The sequence below is a fragment of the Acipenser ruthenus genome, chromosome 43 (genome assembly GCF_902713425.1).
Source record: "Acipenser ruthenus chromosome 43, fAciRut3.2 maternal haplotype, whole genome shotgun sequence".
In the NCBI taxonomy this organism is placed as follows: domain Eukaryota; kingdom Metazoa; phylum Chordata; class Actinopteri; order Acipenseriformes; family Acipenseridae; genus Acipenser; species Acipenser ruthenus.
Genome location: NC_081231.1, coordinates 485,231 through 506,185, shown reverse-complemented (window position 1 = coordinate 506,185; position 20,955 = coordinate 485,231). Strand labels below are relative to the sequence as shown.

Here is a 20,955-nt window from a genome sequence, read left to right as displayed (position 1 = left end):
GAGTCAATTATTGTCTTGTTGGAAATCCATTAAAACAAGCGTGTCAGTAATCCATCGCCCAGCCAGGGCTGTGAATTCAAAACTAATAGCATGATCATTAAATAGCTGACGACCAAGACGTCGATCAATTGCATGCACAGAATAGCGCCTAAACATTTTGGATAAATACCCATCTACCTTGCCCCTTACAAAAGTGACAGAGCTGTTTGAAGTGGCTTCTAATAGCAGAATCGATGGCTGGAATGATCTTGTCACGAAGGGTTAATATCGACTTCCTCCTCTCTGGGTATTGACGCTGCCCTGGTGCATCTGCCAATTTCCTTTCTCATTTGGTTTTGCTTACTTCTTAAAAGGGACGCCGGGGAGGGTTTAAAATCCATTTGGCCTGCCCTTTAATTCCCTTTTCACTGCTCTTGTCATCATTGTGTTGTGGAACTTTATTGAGCTTTATATATGGCTGATTTGAGCTGTGGCTCTTTTGAAGTATAAGGTTTGAAAAGATAGCACTAGTCTTAGACACCCTTATAAAAGTGTCCCGTAGTAAAATCATAGCAAACTGTAGTGAAGCATGGTAAAGCATTGGCAAGGTTTGTGCCCAGAGAAGTATGGTAAAGCATATTAAAAAAAAAGGATGTCAAACCATGATAAACTATGGTAAATACTGTATAACCAGTGAAAAAGCATTTTATTATTATTATTAGTTTATTTAGCAGACGTCTTTATCCAAGGCAACTTACAGAGACTAGGGTGTGTGAACTATGCATCAGCTGCAGAGTCACTTACAACTACGTCTCACCCGAAAGACAGAGCACAAGGAGGTTAAGTGACTTGCTCAGGGTCACACAATGAGTCAGTGGCTGAGGTGGTATTTGAACCAGGGACCTCCTGGTTACAAGCCCTTTTCTTTAAACACTGGACCACACAGCCTCCTTTAAAAGCATGGGGGAAAACTCCAAATTACCATGGTAAGCTTATAATCAAGTTAAATGCAGCAAATTGGCTGTGAAAAAAATGGATAGCACAGCTAATCTCTAGGGCTGGAGTTTATATCTTAAAGCAGGGGGGACTCAAGGACTAGCTATTCAAATTCACACTTCAGTACAAATATTAATTGAAATATCAAGAAGATGCTAACAATAGACCCAGCGGGGGAGTCTGTATGAGGGGGTGTATATTCTGTACAGTGCAAGTGATTCCTGTTAAGGTACTAATATATTCTTTGATCTGAAATGGTACGTCGAAGATCACCAATTAAACAGAAACCGAGAATATGAATTGCAAAGGCAGGCAGACGCTTGCGATCGCAATGCATGTTGAAGAAAAAAAAGTGTATATATTACTGGTTCTCTTGAAAGTCTCAGAAAGGCTTGGCACCTTCCACTTGGTGCGTTAACCTCCCTGCCGTCATTACAAAGAGTACTCAAAACTATTTCATACCAAAGAACAGAAAAGCTGTCTTTGAATTCGTTCTTCTTATTTATTTTTTAGCAGACGCCCTTATCCAGGGCGACTTACAAAGATATCACATTATTTTTACATATAATTACCCATTTATACAGTTGGGTTTTTACTGGAGCAATCTAGGTAAAGTACCTTGCTCAAGGGTACAGCAGCAGTGTCCCCCCACCTGGGATTGAACCCACGACCCTCCGGTCAAGAGTCCAGAGCCCTAACCACTACTCCACACTGCGTACGTGGTGAAGTTACTGATCAAGCTTTCTTTTTGCACTGATGGCTTGGCATGCTGAAATGGATCAGCTCCTAGCGGCTGATGAGTTAATAATACCGACATCAGCATCAGACCGCTATTTGCCTAACCGACTCCACCGCTGCCCCAGGCCTATGACACATCGGCAATCGCCATGGTTACTGTTTTATAATCTACAATAGGTGACCTTAAAATTGTGTTGTTTTCCCCTTCTCTATTCTATTAAGTGATGAATTCGCTGCAGTACCAAGCTAATGAGAAGTGGTTTAATCTGTCCATTAAAGAGACAGAGCTGTGTAGATTTAGAAGCCATCTGGAAGTGTTTAGGGACTGTCTACAAACATGTAGTTTTTAGCCATAGCTTTATATATATATATATATATATATATATATATATATATATATATATATATATATATATATATATATATATATATATATCCATCCCGATAAATCGAATAATCGGTTCGGGCAGCTCTAGTTTCAAAATGGTTACAGGCCTTTTTCTGCCACTTCATTTTTTTAATCTTAAAGAGTGCTGGAGAGTGCTTGATTATTATTACTATTTTTTTTGTAAGGTTTCCAGAAATCCAATTACGAGGTGTCAGTAAGCTTGATAATCTTCGCATCCAGGGCTACGCCATCACATGTCCAGTTCTCTCTCTCTCTCTCCCTCCTTCCTGTTATTTCATCCTTCATTGATCTCCCCTCCTGTCATGATCGTGTGCGGCATCCCCCCCTGCGGTGCCATCACTCACCCCTGCCTCTCCTCGCGAAACAGCTCATAAATCACAAACCGTCAGGGGAGTATCCACGAATCAGCTCCCCGAAGCTACAAAACACACTGCCGACAGTCCCTTCAAGCCAGCGACACGTTCCTAATATACAATACCTTACCTGATTACTATTCTCAGGGATGGAGATAAGACTCTCATTGCATAGGTTTACAGTGAGTTTACAATTGGTTTACAACGGTTTTCTATTAGTTTTACAGTGGGTTTACGGCAGGTTTACAATGGTTTTATATTAGTTTTACAGTGAGTTTACAGTTGGTTTACAATGGTTTTATATTAGTTTTACAGTGGGTTTACAGTTGGTTTACAATGGTTTTATATTAGTTTTACAGTGAGTTTACAGTTGGTTTACAATGGTTTTATATTAGTTTTACAGTGAGTTTACAGCTGGTTTACAATGGTTTTATATTAGTTTTACAGTGGGTTTACACTACGTTTATATTAGTTTTACGGTAGGTTTACAATGGTTTTATGTTACTTTTACAGTAGGTTTACAATGGTTTTGTATTAGGTTTGCAATGGGTTTACAATGGTTTTATATTAGTTTTACAGTTGGTTTACAATGGTTTTATATTATTTTTACAGTGGGTTTACAGTATCCTTTTTCGAGCTATTAAAATCCACCCCTTGATGTTTCCCTTGATTTCCCCGTATGTTCTTTCTCTCTGTTCCAGTGCCTTGCAAAGAAAGACAGAAGTATTAATCAGTGACAGGCTACAGATCTGCCACAGTATGAAGCCGCGGGCAGCTTTTCACCTCCTCCCTTCTCATCCTCACCCTAACTGAACTGAGCTCCAGCTCCCAGGCCTCTTCAATTAGCTCTGATTAAATACGAGACAGACAGACTTCCTTCCGAGTGCCATGCTGGCTCACAAGTAATCAACCAAACGGGCTGCTGGATTGTCAGCAACAGCCATCCTGGCCAAGGCTGTAAATCAAAAATGAATTTGAGCCGTGTATCTCAGCTTCACGAACAGAATAACACAGGATAAAAATCGCCAAGTCTCATTGCACTTGGATAAGCGTGTCTTCAGCTATATGCATATAAGTCTGACATACCTATAACCTCCAGTGCAGAGTTTGCGTGTAAGCTATCTTCAGAAAACCCAAAGTTTCAGAAAACAAATTCTCAGCCCAGGACACAACCTGCTTTACTGTATCCTCGTGAATACAAAATCCAGGTTTAAAAGCATCTTGACACATCATCAGGGCTTGCTGCCTCCTTCGCTCCCACCCTCTTTACTGCTATTGATTAGAGATCATCTCTCTGGAATCATAAGAACGATACCCGGTCGATCGGAAATACTGTGACACTGCGGAGCTCAGCCAGCAAAAACAGATCAATGCTGGAAACCGCGCTGTCTGGTACAGAACACATCCCAGAATACTATGTCAGTTGTCAGTGGCAACCCGGGTGTCCTGGAAACTACGGAACACACACAAGCGCTGTAACGACGGCACAATTTTTCAATCTTAGGGTGACCCTTCTAAAAGTCGCCCGGTATTTTTTCCCGGTTGCCTGGCTCATGTTTGCTTTCAAAGTCAAATTACTTTCATAGCCCATGTCCCACCAGAGTTGCAGTTGAAATCCAAGCAGATTGTCTTTATTAAAAGCCATGCATCATCCCTGCTACAGCCCTGCACTTTACAACTTCATAAATACAACCTTTTATATAAGTTAGCAGCTCCCAAACCAACACACATGCCAAATTAAGGAGCCATTTGCTCGGGTAAGATATATCACACTAATGTATTCTTTGGGGTTAGAGTCTGGCTGCTTTTTAGATGTTTAAAGCAGCTCTGTGGTCTCAATGGAGCTCTAAAACATCCTGTACAGTCGGTACACATGACAGAACAAACAGATACTGAGAGAGATATCCCATAATAATCTATTAACCATTTTTTAAAATAAACTATGAAAAAATACGCAGAATTTTTTTTGTCGTATAAAAAAATTTGAAGACCTTTTATTCACCACTCAATGTCAGATCTACTGTCTTGCACTTCGCGACTGAAACTGACAACAGGGAGATGCAGCTTGGCATACAACAGAATCTGCAAACCAGTCAAGGATTCGCGCGAAAAAAAAGCTCCCAATTTTCTAAGAAACTCATTTTTCTGCCTCTCTCGCACGCGCTTGCACACAGTACAAATCTTTTAAACCACAGTACTAATCCACCGGACTGTGTTCTGTATTCCTCTGCCAAAGCTGGGTATAACAGAGCAGTGATGAAAATGAAATCATCCCTCCCTTTGATAAACACAGTAACTAAACCCTAACACACACACAATGCTTTCTGTGCTGGACAGGAGTTGATACAGGTACTGAATCTAGCAAAAAGGCACGCGCTTGGATAGAGACACCTGGTTTAGCTGGGTTAGGAATCCTAATCTTAAATAGCTCCGCCCCTACCCCACCCCACCCCACACCACCCCACCCACAATGCTTTCTGTGCTGTACAGGAGTTGATACAGGTACTGAATCTAGCAAAGAGGCACAGTAAGGGCATCCACTGTAAGGATAAGTCGTGGCTTTGATTGTTCCATTTAGTAAATGCAGTCATTTCTTGTGCATAAAACTGGATTCCAAGTGGAGTGTACAGTAACTACTTTATATTGTCTTAGCTGGAACTGCCCTAGGCTTGTAATCCACACTTTTGGCAACCTGACGTTCTCGTTTTTAATAGCCTCATCACATTTAACTCACTTATGAACCGTTGTCCAATTTCAGAAGCCAAAAGCTCTAAAAAGACATCAAATTTACAAATCAGGGATTCGGCTTAAGGTTAACATTCAAATCACGGCCGAAGGAGGCACACAGGCTGTTTAACAAGCTGTGTTTGACTGCCAGCTTCTTTTCTTATTTTAAACCCTGTTTACTCATCGGGAGCTAATTCTGTGGATTACACGCACAGACCAGTGGAAGATAGACGAAGGTGGCGTTGGCATGGCAACAGGTAGAATTCTAAGAGTGGAACCCGCGACGACGCCAGAGCCTTCAGCGAGAGGAGTGAGGGAGAGAGAAAAGGATATGGAAAGAGAAAGAAAGAAAGAAAGAAAAGGGACATGGAAAGAGATAAGACAGATAGGAAGAAAGAGGGATGCAGAAAGAAAGAAAGAAAAAGGGGATAGGGAAAGAGATAGAGAGAGATGGAAAGACAGATAGGAAGAAAGAAAGAAAGATATGGAGACAAAGCAAGCAAGAAAGAAAGAGATATGGAGACAGAAAGCAAGCAAGAAAGAAAGAGATATGGAGACATAAAGCAAGAAAGAAAGAGATATGGAGACAGAAAGCAAGCAAGAAAGAGATATGGAGACAGAAAGCAAGCAAGCAAGAAAGAGATATGGAGACATAAAGCAAGAAAGAAAGAGATATGGAGACAGAAAGCAAGCAAGAAAGAGATATGGAGACAGAAAGCAAGCAAGAAAGAAAGAGATATGGAGACAGAAAGCAAGAAAGAAAGAAAGAGATATGGAGACAGAAAGCAAGCAAGAAAGAAAGAGATATGGAGACAGAAAGCAAGCAAGAAAGAAAGAGATATGGAGACAGAAAGCAAGCAAGAAAGAAAGAGATATGGAGACAGAAAACAAGCAAGCAAGAAAGAGATATGGAGACAGATAGCAAGCAAGAAAGAAAGAGATATGGAGACAGAAAGCAAGCAAGAAAGAAAGAGATATGGAGACAGAAAGCAAGCAAGCAAGAAAGAGATATGGAGACAGAAAGCAAGCAAGAAAGAAAGAGATATGGAGACAGAAAGCAAGCAAGAAAGAGATATGGAGACAGAAAGCAAGCAAGAAAGAAAGAGATATGGAGACAGAAAGCAAGAAAGAGATATGGAGACAGAAAGCAAGCAAGAAAGAAAGAGATATGGAGACAGAAAGCAAGCAAGAAAGAAAGAGATATGGAGACAGAAAGCAAGCAAGAAAGAAAGAGATATGGAGACAGAAAGCAAGCAAGAAAGAAAGAGATATGGAGACAGAAAGCAAGCAAGAAAGAAAGAGATATGGAGACAGAAAACAAGCAAGAAAGAAAGAAAGAGATATGGAGACAGAAAGCAAGCAAGAAAGAAAGAGATATGGAGACAGAAAGCAAGCAAGAAAGAGATATGGAGACAGAAAGCAAGCAAGAAAGAAAGAGATATGGAGACAGAAAACAAGCAAGAAAGAAAGAGATATGGAGACAGAAAGCAAGCAAGAAAGAAAGAGATATGGGGACAGAAAGCAAGCAAGAAAGAGATATGGAGACAGAAAGCAAGCAAGAAAGAAAGAGATATGGAGACAGAAAGCAAGCAAGAAAGAAAGAGATATGGAGACAGAAAGCAAGAAAGAAAGAGATATGGAGACAGAAAGCAAGAAAGAAAGAGATATGGAGACAGAAAGCAAGAAAGAAAGAAAGAGATATGGAGACAGAAAGCAAGCAAGAAAGAAAGAGATAAAAAAAGAAACAATATAAATGTTTGTCAATTGAGTCGCCATACACTTGTTACAATACGCTTCACAATGGCATTACTAACCCTGACTGTATGATTGATAGAGGTGAGTGCTATTAACAGCAGTGTGACAAAAACCATAGTAATAGTAATAATAATAATCAGGAGTCCCCATTGAATCCTATTATATCGTGACAATGATACGCTGAGGGTGCGAGCAGCAGCAGTGACGTGAGTCAAACTTGACTGCAAAAACAGCCAGGTTTTTAATATTTATATTGACCTGAAAAAAAAAAAAAAACCTAGCCTACTCTACTCTCAAGACAGCATTATTTAATCAGAGACGACAAACTCGTTTGAAGCGTTAATTAAAGCTCATTAAAATTATTAGAAGGCAGTTTTTAATCGCGGTTCCCTTTTCCTAAAGGAGATGGAAATATGATAACGTCAGATAGCTGTAAGTACAGCTCCAAGCTCTCTGGAGAGAGGGGGTAGTGCAGACTGATCTGTTAATGCTGTAATACAACTGATTACAACACATGTCCCAGAGAAATAGGACGAGGGACTGGAACATGGGAAAGTTACCTTCAAGCGACTGCCAGAAATTCAATACTTACTATGGACACAGTTTCACCTTTAATGAAACCATAGGGATTTTGTTTAATGAAAAAATATCTATCTATCTATCTATCTATCTATCTATCTATCTATCTATCTTACAATGCTTGCCTATGCTTTACCAGACCTCTCTGTGCTTTACAATGCTTGCCTATGCTTTACCAGACCTCGCTGTGCTTTACAATGCTTCCCTATGCTTTACCACACCTCTCTGTGCTTTACAATGCTTCCCTATGCTTTACCAGACCTCTCTGTGCTTTACAATGCTTCCCTATGCTTTACCAGACCTCTCTGTGCTTTACAATGCTTCCCTATGCTTTACCATACCTCTCTGTGCTTTACAATGCTTCCCTATGCTTTACCATACCTCTCTATGCTTTACAATGCTTGCCTATGCTTTACCATACCTCTCTATGCTTTACAATGCTTGCCTATGCTTTACCAGACCTATCTGTGCTTTACAATGCTTCCCTATGCTTTACCATACCTCTCTATGCTTTACAATGCTTGCCTATGCTTTACCAGACCTCTCTGTGTTTTACAATGCTTCCCTATGCTTTACCAGACCTCTCTGTGCTTTACAATGCTTGCCTATGCTTTACCATACCTCTCTGTGCTTTACAATGCTTGCCTGTGCTTTATTACACTTTGCTGTGTTTTGACTTTAACTTTTATAAAGGTAGGCGGGGCTGACAGAGTTGAAAGGTCACACTGTGAACATGACTTGAAAAGAATCAGAAAGTCTGTTAGTCCTGGCAATCAGGGTTCTCCAGACAAGCTCAAAGCCACACAAAGACAGGTAAAAGCAGAGACAAAAAAGGGAATATAAATGACATCTGAATCTACAGCTAGGTAAATGACATCTGAATCTCAAGATACAGCTAAAAAAATGTAGCGCACAGACAGAGGAGCCCCACTACACTCCCCCAACCCCCCCCCCCCTCCCCCCAAAGTCATGATGTGAGCTAACCGCGGGGGGTAATTAGGGACCCATTTGAACACGTCTCTCTTTTATTGTATTAGAATGGTAAAATGTACAAATACAGCCTAATTTGCTTTTGTAAAACATCATGTTAGTTCGAGCGCTATCGCTAGACCCTTAATTAAGTTGCTAGAGCACATCAGCGCGCTTCCCCAGAATAGCATCTCCTGGCTATCTCTCCTCCAGCCTCGCTTCAACGGAAAAGGCTGCACTGCACATCAAACCGCGTAATTGCTGTACAAATGCAGTGCCAGGGTAGGCTAATGATGCAACTCAAAAGAAGAGGTTCTCCCTGGTGATGCGCCACACACTGAGAAAAACAAGAAAAAAAGGTTTCAGCACTGTTAGGTGGACTTGATCCCAGGTAAACTACTGCGTTCGTTTCTTCCGGAGTAATCAAGGGACCCTGGGAATACCAGGAGAACATGCCCCACGCCAGGGTGATGCCCAATAGAAATCAGCTAGACAGGTCCCAATAAGGCTTATAAAAGGTTTTCACCAGAATATGCTTTCCCATACCTCTCTATGCTTTACAATGCTTCCCTATGCTTTACCAGACCTCTCTGTGCTTTACAATGCTTCCCTATGCTTTACCAGACCTCTCTATGCTTTACAATGCTTCCCTATGCTTTACCAGACCTCTCTGTGCTTTACAATGCTTGTCTATGCTTTACCAGACCTCTCTGTGCTTTACAATGCTTGTCTATGCTTTACCATGCTTTCACTGTGCTTTACAATGCTTCCCTATGCTTCGCCATACCTCTCTGTGCTTTACAATGCTTCCCTATGCTTTACCAGACCTCTCTGTGCTTTACAATGCTTCCCTATGCTTTACCAGACCTCTCTGTGCTTTACAATGCTTGTCTATGCTTTACCAGACCTCTCTGTGCTTTACAATGCTTGTCTATGCTTTACCATACCTCTCTGTGCTTTACAATGCTTCCCTATGCTTTACCACACCTCTCTGTGCTTTACAATGCTTGTCTATGCTTTACCACACCTCTCTGTGCTTTACAATGCTTGTCTATGCTTTACCATGCTTTCACTGTGCTTTATTACATATTGCTGTACTTTTATTTTGGGGAAACTTTTATGTTGGTATAATCAAAATGGGGGGAGGAGATAGGGACAGGAATGTGAGAGAGAGCGAGAGGGAGAGGGAGAGAGTGGTGCATGAAGCTGGAAGGTAACCAGGCTGGGAGAGGAGGCGACAGTCTCGCTGGAAATTCAAAGACGTCTCTTCAAGCTTGGATGCCTGGTAGTTATTACTATAGCAGCTCCTTATCAGCCTACCTGCTTGACATGTTTGACAGGGTGTACAGCGCCAGCATGCATACACCTCTCTCTCTCTCTCTCTCTCTCTCTCTCTCTCTCTCTCTCTCTCTCTCTCTCTCTCTCTCTCTCTCTCTCTCTCTCTCTCTCTCTCTCTCTCTCTCTCTCTCTCTCTCTCTCTCTCTCTCTCTCTCTCTCTCTCTCTCCAGCTGTGACATCTGCAATGTGTACCTGCAGTATTTAAACAAAAGTGAACCCACAGTTTCCACATACAGGCTTTACCATAGAACAAAAGTAAGTTAGGCAAGTTCTCACTGAGCTCCCATTACAACCGCAGTGCAATGCAAACCCAAGCAGACCCATTAGCTGACCAGCAGCATCAGCAGCAATGGCAACACAAGTTGCACAGCAGTGCTGATCAGAGGAAGACCGCTCCGGTACTATTTTCTATAGGCAGCAGTGATGCAAGCGAACCGGAACACGCTAAAAACCAGGCAGGCTCAACCCCCCCGCACAGCCGTCTGATTCGGTCAGGAGTGATGCAATGCAGGGACCATTATCTTCTGTTACAAACTATTTTTTTTCTTTCCTTCCCTTTCTCTCTCTCTCTCTCTTTCCTCCCTTCTGCTAAATCGGCATACCCAGAAGACCAAACGACTGTACGCAGACCAGACGGGCTTGTAAGCAGGAGGTCCCCTGGTTCAAATCCCGGCTCACTCACTGACTCACTGTGTGTGACCCTGAGCAAGTCACTTCACCTCCCTGTGCTCCTTCTTTCAGGTGAGACATAGTTGTAAGTGACTCTGCAGCTGATGCATAGTTCACACACCCTAGTCTCTGTAAGTCGCTTTGGATAAAGGCATCTGCTAAATAAACAAATAATAATAATACATTGAACAGGGTTGCAAGAGCATTGCAGCTTGAAATAAGGGCTGTTCAAAAGGATTAGCCTGATGGGAAAGACCATATAAAGCACTGAAAAGCATTGGCAAGCCTTTAAAATGACAAAGACTCTTAATTAAAACAAGCCCTTCATATCCCAGACAAGCACATTGGAGTAATGGATATACGATTGAAAAGCACAGCAGAAACCATCACAAAGAAACATTTCGAAGGGTCGTGCTCACTAGAGCGATGAGCAAACGTTTATCACCCTGCAGCACAGAACAGGAGACGCTTTTTGATAGATAACAAAATGATTCCATCAATCTCACCTGAGCTACAGAATGTGGAGTTTGGAAAGAAACACACGCACAGTTAAACCGTGCTTCGACAGGGACTGAGCATTCCTTTGTGACTCTTGTGTTACACTGAGGTGTGACACTCAGACTGACGGACGGACACCTACCATACAGCTCCAGAATACTCTCAATAACTTGAGTGCTAAATAATGTTAATACAAGTTACATCACAAATGGATAAGCAGTTTTTCAGATGTATGGGGAAAATATAAGGTTGACATGCAGACGCATGCACAGTACAGACAGATCGACACACCCCTATAGCCCCAGAATCTGACATTCCCAATGATTTATGCTGGATAATATTAATGCCAAGTTTCATCTCAATTGGATACACGGTTTTGCAGATATATGTAAAACTGTAAAGTGTGACATACATACATACATGCATACATACATAACATACATGCATACCTACATACAGCATGGACGACCGTCTCCACTATACCCCTGCAATATTATAATTCTGCTTCGTCCAGCACTTTGTGTACAGAGGCTGCAAGCGATAGACGTTCTTCCCTCTCCCCTCGCTCCAGATTAGCGGAGCTGTGCAGCAGTGTTTGAAAAGGGCTTCAGTTACTTATAGTGGGATTCCAGTGGCTGTGTAACTGGGATTAAGGTGACCCCCCTCCCCCCCACCCCTAAGTGAAGCTTTGTGATGTAAGCACAGCATCGTGGTGTTGAGTATCACCCGATTCTTTATACAGGACCCTTCTTCTGTGAGGATCGAATAAACAGAGCATGCAATTAAATCGATCAACTCATAAATCGTATTGGAGGTTAAACAGATATCGTGAGCACACTGCGGCTCACATAGCCACTGTCTGTCTGTCTGTCTGTCTGTCTGCATTGCCATTACAGTTACACTGTCTGTCTGTCTGTCTGTCTGCATTGCCATTGCAGAGCCACTGTCTGTCTGTCTGTCTGCATTGCCATTGCAGAGCCACTGTCTGTCTGTCTGTCTGCATTGCCATTGCAGAGCCACTGTCTGTCTGTCTGTCTGCATTGCCATTGCAGAGCCCCTGTCTGTCTGTCTGTCTGTCTGCATTGGCAGATTGAGGCAGATTTTAAATGCTAACTCAATATTGAGGAGCAACAGAACCCAGAACCACTCAGAACGATTGAAAAAAATGCGTTGCTTTACAAATGTTATGAATCATGGCATCGGGGACTGTACACAGTACACATATATATACGTATATATATATATATATATATATATATATATATATATATATATATATATATATGGCACACCCTTACAGATCTACAGACACACTTGAAAATCAACACCAGCCGCGCAGAGCACAGATCAGAGCTGTTAAACAGCGATTACTGTAGATGGTCCTGCTGTTTCAGCAGCGCTGGGGAAAAAAAAAAAAAAACGCTTCTAAAAACATGTGGTCAGCTACAATGAGACCCCCCCCCCCCTCCCCTCACCCAGCATCATTTATCTGGGGGGGCGATTATCTACTGAATCAAGGAAATGGCCTGTTGGCATCGACACCGATCCTTCATCCTCACAGCTGCTCGTTTCTATGGATTTGCGGGAAGGTAAAGCTGAGGGAGAACGGAGCCACTTTTTCTAGGAACAGCGGCTTGAAACCTGCTTCCAGGAGCCCAGCTCTGCTGCCTCAAACCCCAAGAGTCTAGAGTAGGAGTGTGTGCACACCGCTGTTGTTTAGCGTTACGAGACACATGAGATAAACATTACAGAGGATAAAAAACAGATGTAGGCTTGCACATGGGATTCGAGACACGTGACGAAATAAGAATGTGGCAATTAACTGCCAGAAATATCCCCCATGGACGTCACTGGTAGGCAAAGTTCCCTTCTGCTAGACCCCTATCGTCTTCGTCAGTTTTGGATGGTCGAGGTTTCTGTAACTAGGCAGCGATTCAGTATTTCTTTTAGTTTCTGGGTCTCCCTTGGTCCCAGCCCTGCTTAGCTGCACCGCACACACACACACACACGCACGCACGCACAGAGCCTCACTGCTCCCCTAATCGCTGCACCAGCTTGTCACAGCGATGGTTTGCTGTTTGCTGCCCTCCACTCTTCCTCCTGCTCATATGCTGCCTGAGTGTTTGACAGGATCATGCCACCTGTGTTGAGCAGCATTGCTACTCAGGTGGCACCAGCTGTCATTCACACCACACCTGCCAGCTTAGAGGAAGGGACAGAGCTTAAAAAAAAAAAAACCTTTTGTATTAAGTCAAGTAGACCGAGCATTCAAATTGTATTTTCTTGTTACATTTCTTTGAATATCATACAGCGTTTTGCAATCGTGCTGCTCCGATATAACTGATCATTTTTTTTTTTCTCAAAAATCTGCTTTGAGCTCGTCTGGCGAACCCTAACTGCCTGGCTTCCTCGATCCATTCAAATCACAGGACAGCGTGACCTTTCAACTCTGCCAGCCTCGCCATAGTCGAAAAGGTATGCTGTCACGCCATTGGGTGAAACCAGGAAAGGTGGGCAGTGGTCTGGCAGTTAGGATTCCCCAGGCAAGCTCAGGTATTGTCAAGGCAGATTTAGATCAAGCAAATACAGAGCAACAGAACTGCTTGCACAGACCATAGCAAAACATATAGCATATTAAACAGCCTTGCCACTGCTGACAAGAGGCAATGGGTTTTGACTAGAGCTTCTTTAAGCTTCAGTATATTTTTAAAGACAGTAAAGCTCACTCCTTCTTTAAGTTAGCATGTATAGTGGTGTGGAGGGGGTTATTTACATCACATCCTGCTTTATTCTTAGTTGTTAAAAACAGTGAATTTGTGAAGGGTCCTGATACGCGTTTGAGCTTTGAACTTCAAAAAAAAAAAAAAAGTACATTCTAAAATCAGAACTGACAGCGGGACCGCCCGTTAAAACATGTTTTAAAATCCCACCCGACAAATTACAAACCAAAAAAAAAAAAAAAAAACCAAAGAGCTTCTAACCGAGCCTGAATGGAGCCTGTAGTCTAAACGAAATGTACTAGTCGAGAGAAGCACTGTAATTACACCATTTCAAAATGACAAAATTACAAGGAACTGTTCTCTATATATAGCTGGAGAGGTAATTCATAATGTGTATATATATATATATTGCAGCGTTGCTTTGACCTCAATATGCCACACCAATTGCATACTAGTAATTTCAGACTAAGGCAACACTTCTCTGTCTTTTGCCATAAGTACATATAAAACCACTGGCCTTCAGCACACACTTATGTTGGTGTAGCTATCGTTGGGGCACTAAAATTGACTCCTAACTTCACACACTAGCCCTGCTGCTGCTGCTGCACCCAGCCCTGGGGTTCGGAGCTCCCCTCAATGAAGTCTAGTATTATTATTATTAATATTGAAATGATCAGGAGCCAGGAGTTTGAGCAGGGTTAGAAACTCACACTAGCCCTGCTGCTGCTGCTGCACCCAGTCCTGGGGTTCAGAGCTCCCCTCAATGAAGTCTAGTATTATTATTATTAATATTGAAATGATCAGGAGCCAGGAGTTTGAGCAGGGTTACAAACTCACACTAGCCCTGCTGCTGCTGCTGCTGCACCCAGTCCTGGGGTTCAGAGCTCCCCTCAATGAAGTCTAGTATTATTATTATTAATATTGAAATGATCAAGGCAGGGGGGCATGGTACTGTTTCTTGGTTTATAAGGTTAGCCAGTGCTGGTGTGAATAAGAGAAAAGGGGTTTGAATTCTGCGTTGCTAGCACACAGTCTGGGTTTAGCGGGTGTCAGCGCTGCGGAGAGAACACGGCTCTCATTAGCACTCATTAAATGGCTGGGTTGGTGGAGGGGGTGTGAAGGAGGGAGGAGGTTTAAGCTTCAGGGAAGATAAGCCCTGCTACAAGTTTCCATGGAAACCTAAACTTGAAGTCCCCAAAGTGTACTCAGATCCGAGGTGGAGGAGTGCGATCGCTCTCCTCTGTCATCTGTGTGCAATCTGCAGGGCCTTGAACTTAAACCACGAGCCACACTGAAACAAAACCAGCTGCAAATTCCGTCTCAAAACTGCAGGACTAACGCCTGAATATCTCATGCACTTTTCAGGCCATCATCAATCATCTTCATAGATGCCCAGAGCCATCTTATTGATCTGCCATTTTGGATCAAGTTTTACTTTTGTTTCGCTGGCAGTACCCTAGCTGTGCACTAGATGGCGCCGACGTGTCCTAATATAAAGACTGTTTGTCTACCCTGACAGTAGGCAGGTCACTAGAACTGAAGAGCAGCTCCTGAACACAGAGTCAAAGCACCTTAACAACACAGGCCCACACAAAGGGATAGTTTGATTAAGCATCGTTGCTGAGTCAAAAGTCAAACCCCACCACTGAATGGATCCCTGGAGACGCCTGCCAACACCTTGTGGAGCCTGTGCCACAGCAAGGCTGTGATCGGGGGCAAACTTTGTCTCAACTCCATATCAGGTTCAGATCCTAATAAACCAGGCAGGCAGTTTAAATATCAATGTTAAGATCTGAATGAAGGTATTAGAATTTGATCCGTCAAAGATTATGCTTTTTCCAGCTTCGACTGTAGCAACAATCGCTACGGTAATGACATCACAATGCCCCCCCCCCCCCATATACTCAAGATGGAATGTTGATTACGACATCACAATGGTAACCAACGGCAACGTATTATCACATTCCGAATGTAGTATTTTTTTTTACTCTCCAAAGCAGGAGATTCATCACATCAGATATGAGAGGAGGGGAAGATTGAGGGAGATCAATATAATGAATGTTTAAAATACTCTTTCATTGCAAAGCTTATGAGATGGCAGAGGCCCAGCCATTTGTTTTCAATTCACACTCAGTCCTGAGCCCTGGGGAACAGGGAGGAGGTTGGATGAGTCAGCGGTCATGTTTGAAATCCACAGAGGTTCAGCATTCACGCGGATTGCTAATAGCTTTTAATGGGCTTGCATTTGAGGCTTCCGGTCCAGTAACCTGCTCATGCAATGTATAGAAAAATGCTTTAAAAAGAGACTATAAAAACACAGTTTCCATGGTGTACCAAGATACAGCTTCGTGCCTGTCCATCTGCACCAGCAGACTGCAGAAGTGACCAGCAAATTCACATTAAAACCTGCAAATTAAAACTCGTATCTGGCTGTTTGGGTAACTTTTTTAAACTTTTAAATTGCATTCCCTGCCTCAAGATGGCTTCCCGTGTACCCGCATGGACCTCTCAGAACTACATTTCCCATCATCCTCCTGCTCACATATGTCACTGAGATGGATTTACCAGCGAGCAGAAGGATGATGGGAAATCCAATCTATAGCAGCGTGTGTAACTGAGAACTTCACCTGCTGTTGCAGAACATAACCCTCTCCTGTGTAGTGGGATGAGGATTATAATCCCTTTCTCTGTGGGATTAGTGCTCTTTCATATCTGGGTCAACACCAGTGTTTGTGAAGCAACTAAACGAAAATGCTTGAGCCAGTGGCAGGGATTACAGTGTTTGCGTTGCACCCTCAGCTGACTATACGATGCATGTAGGATTTAGCAGGTTCATTCAGGTCTCAGTGTGGAGAATGGGTAGTAAAGCACTGTGCTGTTCCACTCATACCCTCCCCTCCCTCTGCAAGCAGGTTCTGTCAGTGTGGAGAATGGGTAGTAAAGCACTGTGCTGTTCTAGTGATACCTCATCCAAAGGACGGAGCACAAGGAGGTTAAGCGACTTGCTCAGGGTCACACACACACACACACACACACACACAGGGAGTCAGTGGCTGAGCTGGGATTTGAACCTCCTGCTATCAAGCCCCTTTTCTCTAACCACTGGAACCACCAAACCTATTCGCACTGTCAGCATTCTCCAGGCTTCCTTTGATTGCTGTAAAATTTCTTCTCCTCAGCCCACGATTATACAACGGGTGTCCTTGTCGCCTAGCAACCAGCTAGCGTTGGGATTGCAACACTCTGAAGGACTCACAGGAATGTAATGAGAGCGCGGCGTTTTTTTTTTTAGACACATCCCATAATTGCTGGAACCCACACAAGTGGAGTTCTCCGCTTCTAGCAGGCTTGCTGGTCCAGTGGTTAGAGAAAAAGGGGCTTGATACCAGGAGGTTCAAATCCAGCCACGAACAATCATTCAGTATCATCTCTCTCTCTGATTATATATAGATGTATATATATATTTTTGTAATGCATACTGATCGCAGTCCTCTGTTTTGTCCCTCTTGGCACACCGTAGTTCATTTACCGCAGCACCATTTTAGTGCATGCAAGGATTGAATGCGTGTCGTCATCATTTGAATATAAAATTAGTCACGGAACCGCACTGTGTAGCAAAGCACTCACACTGAAGGACTTGTGAATGGGAAGTTTTTTTTTTTTTTTTTTTTAAACTTTCTGACGGTTCATTGGCTAGAAAGTGGGTTACTTGTTTACTGTCAAAGTGAGTTCCAGTATCACAGAAGGGCATCTAGTCTGCTGTACCACCTGCGTGCTAAACATGCTTTCAGTTCTTAAAATATACACTTTCTAGTAGTTGTCTTCAGCTACAGACAACAACAAACAAAACCCATCAGTTTCGACAGAGGACTCCTTTAGAAATTCCGGATGGCTGCAAACCCATGAATCATAATAATAATAATAATAATAATAATACCATCAGTAATAAAACGAACTTAAATGAGATGGATGCAGTAATTGTATCAATTAAATATCTGTCTTAGCTGATCCTATTTAAAAAGACATCAACACAAAATCGTTTTCATTCACAGAAACGGCAAAGATTTTTTTCCGATAAAAATAAAGGCGTTTTTTTTTTTTAAAGAAAAAAATAGAAAGAACGAGAGAAAAAAAAATAAAGGAGAAAAAGAGATAATAAAAAAGAAAAGGAGAGAAGAAATAGAAATAAGCTCAATTCATGTCCCAAGTAAAATGTATTTAGTTGTCTCAGCTCAGCTAAACACTGATGAAAAAAAAAAAACAATCTGATTATATCTTGATTAGGTTGGCAGGCAGTTGCTTTTCCGATCTCGGGTTTATCGGTTCTGATATACAAGTTCTTACTCTGCGCTAATTTCCAGAATACAAACACCCCCTCCCTCCTCCCTGGAATTTCAATTACCCCCCTAGCTCATCAATCTGCTAGTATTGGCCTGTGCTGCCTTGCCTCTTGATAACCAGACTCCTCAAGCTCTTCCATTTCTCATCTCCTCTCATTATTCTGGTGTAGCCTGATAATCGAATTTCTGTTCAGAAATCAATGGAGGGCTTGTCTAGCCGATACAAATTGAGCGGATGATTTGCTCCCTGGTATTGGGATTCTGTTTAATCTACTACTCCCTCCTTCATCACCTCTAGGGGTGCTCCCTCCAGCCCAGGGCAGGCTTGAGGCATGGAGACTGAACTGCTCCCTCCCTCCCTCAGCCCCTTAAGAGAAAGGGTGCTCCCTCCAGTCCAGGACAGGCTTGAGGCATGGAGACTGAACTGCTCCCTCCCTCCCTCAGCCCCTTAAGAGAAAGGGTGCTCCATCCAGTCCAGGGCAGGCTTGAGGCATGGAAACTGAACTGCTCCCTCCCTCAGCCCCCTAAGAGAAAGGGTGCTCCCTCCAGCCTAGGGCAGGCTTGAGGCATGGAGACATATTTGATTAACATATATAAAAATTCAGAGAAAACCTTACCAAAGCATCTTTGTGGCCTCTGGTTGTTCTGCATTAGAAACGAGAAGGGATTTTAACACCTGAACAACTTGGGAGGGAGGCTGAAGGGAAGTGGCGTTTGCACGCTGCGATGATGGTTTCTTTATCGTTCTCTGCATAGCAGTTTCACCCATTCCAGGTTTTAATACAAGCGTGATTATTATTATTATTACTATTATTTATTTATTAGCAGACGCCCTTATCCAGGGCGACTTACAATTGTTACAAGATATCACATTATTTTTACATACAATTACCCATTTATACAGTTGGGTTTTTACTGGAGCAATCTAGGTAAAGTACCTTGCTCAAGGGTACAGCAGCAGTGTCCCCCCACCTGGGATTGAACCCACGACCCTCCGGTCAAGAGTCCAGAGCCCTAACCACTACTCCACACTGATTAGCCCCAGTGTGTCTAGGCAACAACCTCAAGCGTGTCTTATTATTAAAACTCCTAGTGAAACCAGGACTGGACCAGGACTATGCAACGGGAGTCTTATTCCCATCCCTGCTGGTTTATGAAATATGTGAAGTGTCGGAAAACTCCCTCAGAAGCGACTCTCCAGCAGCAGTAGCTGCCTGGCAGGGCTCCGAGTGGAAGGTTCGATTGCTTTTCTCCAAGCCAGCTTGTCACACATCTCCCCTCAACAGAGTCGAAGCGGATAGCAGAAATACCATGGCAACAGAGCCTCCCCTCACTACATCAGAGGTGATGACTGGATACAGAAGGCAATGCAAAAGCTCTATTAGCCTCACTCACTGGGATCAGAGAGGATGTGTTCGGATAGACAAACTGCTCTGATAATCAAACTAGGATTTATATGACCTCCAATCAAGACGCCTCTGTAAAAAAGCTAATACAATAAGGGTTTACTGATTCACTGCTATCATGATGCCCTGTGTATCGCGATGATGGGCTACTTGTATGATACAGACTGTAATAAGATGATCATTGTGCAGCAGTGTGGAGTAGTGGTTAGGGCTCTGGACTCTTGACCGGAGGGTTGTGGGTTCAATCCCAGGTGGGGGTGGACACTGCTGCTGTACTCTTGAGCAAGGTACTTTACCTAGATTGCTCCAGTAAAAACCCAACTGTATAAATGGGTAATTGTATGTAAAAAACAATGTGATATCTTGTAACAATTGTAAGAAAAAAATAATTTAATGATGAGTTATTTTTCTCTTTACCTGGTTTTGAGCTAGGAGAATCCTGAATGCCAGGTGCTGAACAGCCTTCCCCCGATCCGTTAAAATCATGTTACAGTGGGGCATGTTTTTGCTAGCCCTGCCGCCTCTACATAAATGCATAGAGAGTAGTGAAAGGTCACATCATCTAGTGATCTGAATGTGGTAAGCTGTTCAGTGTCCGGGCTCAGAGCCAGGGAAAAGCAGATCTCTGAGCGATCAAACCCCAGAGAACTACCAGAAGCATTGAAAGCTATTAAAACCACATTCAAAGGCTGCTTCAGATACTATAACCAATTTGACCAGCGTGCTCAAGTGCTCGTCAACACTAGAATAAGGAGACGAAAACCCAACCAAGGAAGCATGTGCTTAGATCTGCGCCAAGCTCAAAATCAATAGAGCAAAACACACAAAAGAAACAGGAACAGTTCCATTAATTAGTTAGCGAGATTCACGTTGATCCGATCTTAAACCAGACCCAGTCCTGGAGCAGGATTTGTGTTCATGCCAGTAAATACCGAGCTAAAACCACCATGAAGAAGCATATCTCTATTAGCTTCACCCCTACACACAATGTGTAAGCGGGCGGACAGACATGTATACAGCACTAAAGATCCTTTCAGACAGGCTAAGCGCAGATTGCCATTCATCTGCTATGCAGCAGAAGCACAAATCCAGCCAGAACCAAATAAATATTCCCTCCATCCACAGTTATGCTGCTAAAACTGCAGCTGCAGTCATGCAGAGATGCCAGGAGTTCATTTGTTCCGGTTCCCAGATCCGGTGCCTTTCTGTCTGACAGGAGAGGCCTACGTAGCTGGCAAACGATTAACCCGTATGAAGAAAAATATATAGAACTCTATATACATAACATGCCCGATGGAAATTTTTTTTAAAAAAAAAACGCTTTCCTGTTCCATGACTTGACTGGCAGAAGTGTACCGAAACGAGTTTTAGGATAAGACGTCTAGAGGAAGAAAATGACCAACTCATCATTTGAAAAATGTTTGTCGTCTGTCAGACAAAAAGGTACTGGATCTGGGAATCAGGGTGATCCGACACAAA

General features: G+C 42.8%; 1 protein-coding gene across 1 annotated transcript in view; it reads right to left on the bottom strand.

Annotated features, from left to right (window-relative positions):
* Positions 1 to 20,955, bottom strand: part of LOC117398516 (sodium/calcium exchanger 1) — a 52,704-nt gene that overhangs the window by 23,062 nt on the left and 8,687 nt on the right. The window lies entirely within an intron of this gene.